The sequence below is a fragment of the Sebastes fasciatus genome, chromosome 17 (assembly GCF_043250625.1).
Source record: "Sebastes fasciatus isolate fSebFas1 chromosome 17, fSebFas1.pri, whole genome shotgun sequence".
Taxonomy (NCBI): Eukaryota; Metazoa; Chordata; class Actinopteri; order Perciformes; family Sebastidae; genus Sebastes; species Sebastes fasciatus.
Window position 1 is genome coordinate 3,508,836 of NC_133811.1, and position 2,500 is coordinate 3,511,335.

The following is a 2,500-nucleotide window of genomic DNA, read 5'->3' on the forward strand; positions in this document are numbered from 1 at the left end:
GGTCAGTACTTGGATGGGAGACCGCCTGGGAATACCAGGTGCTGTAAGCTTTTTCACTTCTCTTTCCAAACAGCACGGTGGAGACTTTGAAAACCAGAGCAGCTTGTCTCTGGATGTTGAATTTCATCATTCCTCGCTCCTACAAAATTTTTCTGAGTGAAATTGATCAGCTTCTAATTAGTTTATGATATAATGATATACACTTGTAACTCGTGATCTGCTCTTTAAAAAATCTTTGTAAAGCATTGACATTGTGTGTACACCATTCTATTGATTTTCATCAGTGCCTGCCAGTGTCCATCGAAGAAGCAGCAGCGCCCTCTGCTGTTTGTAAAAGAGAAGTGAAAAAGCTTAGAGCACCTGGTATTCCCAGGCGGTCTCCCATCCAAGTACTGACCAGGCCCGACCCTGCTTAGCTTCCGAGATCAGACGAGATCAGGCGTGTTCAGGGTGGTATGGCCGTAAGCAACATTTGCAGCAACAAAAAGGCCATTTAAAGATGCTGTAACACAACGTTTTGGTATTCTGCCCATACAGGTAGCAGCTGCAGATTGTCAGGAACACAAACAGATATTCTCACTATAATGACAAAAATGGCCTTTGTAAGAAACTCTGTCAGTGTTACATTGTTACAGGCTAAAACTATTATTGGATTATTATCACTGCAGTATTGCTGTGTAAGCAGCATTTTCAAGTATCATGCTGCGCCATATTTTCTGAAACAATCACGTTTTAAATGTCAAATCTAAATGTACAAAGTCGCAATAACAATCACAAACGTAGTGGAGTAAAAACTCCAATCTATCCCTGTAAAATAAAGTATAAAGTAGCATAAAATAGAAAAAAGCACCTCAAACCTGCATTCAAGCAGCGTAGTTACAATCTCACCTCTGTCGTAGATAGTGTTTATCATTCATGTGGGGAAACTGTGTCACTGTAATCAGAGCTCCTTGCCCAGAAGTTCTGTAAATATGCTAATGTCCCTATGAGCAGAAATGCACACAGGCGTTCACGGCGGCAGTGATAGACATCTATAAAGGGCCGTTTTGTCACCAGTGCTGTTGCTTACGGCCATACCACCCTGAACACGCCCGATCTCGTCTGATCTCGGAAGCTAAGCAGGGTCGGGCCTGGTCAGTACTTGGATGGGAGACCGCCTGGGAATACCAGGTGCTGTAAGCTTTTTCACTTCTCTTTCCAAACAGCACGGGGCGCCGCTGCTTCTCCGGTGGAGACTTTGAAAACCAGAGCAGCTTGTCTCTGGATGTTGAATTTCATCATTCCTCGCTCCTACAAAATTTTTCTGAGTGAAATTGATCAGCTTCTAATTAGTTTATGATATAATGATATACACTTGTAACTCGTGATCTGCTCTTTAAAAAATCTTTGTAAAGCATTGACATTGTGTGTACACCATTCTATTGATTTTCATCAGTGCCTGCCAGTGTCCATCGAAGAAGCAGCAGCGCCCTCTGCTGTTTGTAAAAGAGAAGTGAAAAAGCTTAGAGCACCTGGTATTCCCAGGCGGTCTCCCATCCAAGTACTGACCAGGCCCGACCCTGCTTAGCTTCCGAGATCAGACGAGATCGGGCGTGTTCAGGGTGGTATGGCCGTAAGCAACATTTGCAGCAACAAAAAGGCCATTTAAAGATGCTGTAACACAACGTTTTGGTATTCTGCCCATACAGGTAGCAGCTGCAGATTGTCAGGAACACAAACAGATATTCTCACTATAATGACAAAAATGGCCTTTGTAAGAAACTCTGTCAGTGTTACATTGTTACAGGCTAAAACTATTATTGGATTATTATCACTGCAGTATTGCTGTGTAAGCAGCATTTTCAAGTATCATGCTGCGCCATATTTTCTGAAACAATCACGTTTTAAATGTCAAATCTAAATGAACAAAGTCGCAATAACAATCACAAACGTAGTGGAGTAAAAACTCCAATCTATCCCTGTAAAATAAAGTATAAAGTAGCATAAAATAGAAAAAAGCACCTCAAACCTGCATTCAAGCAGCGTAGTTACAATCTCACCTCTGTCGTAGATAGTGTTTATCATTCATGTGGGGAAACTGTGTCACTGTAATCAGAGCTCCTTGCCCAGAAGTTCTGTAAATATGCTAATGTCCCTATGAGCAGAAATGCACACAGGCGTTCACGGCGGCAGTGATAGACATCTATAAAGGGCCGTTTTGTCACCAGTGCTGTTGCTTACGGCCATACCACCCTGAACACGCCCGATCTCGTCTGATCTCGGAAGCTAAGCAGGGTCGGGCCTGGTCAGTACTTGGATGGGAGACCGCCTGGGAATACCAGGTGCTGTAAGCTTTTTCACTTCTCTTTCCAAACAGCACGGGGCGCCGCTGCTTCTCCGGTGGAGACTTTGAAAACCAGAGCAGCTTGTCTCTGGATGTTGAATTTCATCATTCCTCGCTCCTACAAAATTTTTCTGAGTGAAATTGATCAGCTTCTAATTAGTTTATGATATAATGATA

At 43.0% G+C, this 2,500-nt stretch overlaps 5 non-coding genes across 5 annotated transcripts in view; 3 read left to right on the forward strand and 2 right to left on the reverse strand.

Annotated features, from left to right (window-relative positions):
• LOC141755171 (5S ribosomal RNA) overlaps positions 1-50 on the forward strand; it is a 119-nt gene extending 69 nt beyond the window's left edge. Inside the window, exon 1 of the ribosomal RNA XR_012590882.1 lies at positions 1-50. This exon is cut by the window's left edge and continues 69 nt beyond it. This is a non-coding gene — a ribosomal RNA (5S ribosomal RNA).
• A 298-nt stretch (positions 51-348) lies between these two features.
• On the reverse strand, positions 349-467 carry LOC141755579 (5S ribosomal RNA). The gene has a single exon (XR_012591274.1). It is a non-coding gene; the product is annotated as a 5S ribosomal RNA (ribosomal RNA).
• A 596-nt stretch (positions 468-1,063) lies between these two features.
• On the forward strand, positions 1,064-1,182 carry LOC141755185 (5S ribosomal RNA). Its single transcript, XR_012590896.1, has one exon. It is a non-coding gene; the product is annotated as a 5S ribosomal RNA (ribosomal RNA).
• A 317-nt stretch (positions 1,183-1,499) lies between these two features.
• On the reverse strand, positions 1,500-1,618 carry LOC141755507 (5S ribosomal RNA). Its single transcript, XR_012591208.1, has one exon. It is a non-coding gene; the product is annotated as a 5S ribosomal RNA (ribosomal RNA).
• Positions 1,619-2,214: 596 nt separating this feature from the next.
• On the forward strand, positions 2,215-2,333 carry LOC141755186 (5S ribosomal RNA). The gene has a single exon (XR_012590897.1). It is a non-coding gene; the product is annotated as a 5S ribosomal RNA (ribosomal RNA).
• Positions 2,334-2,500: the final 167 nt, after the last annotated feature.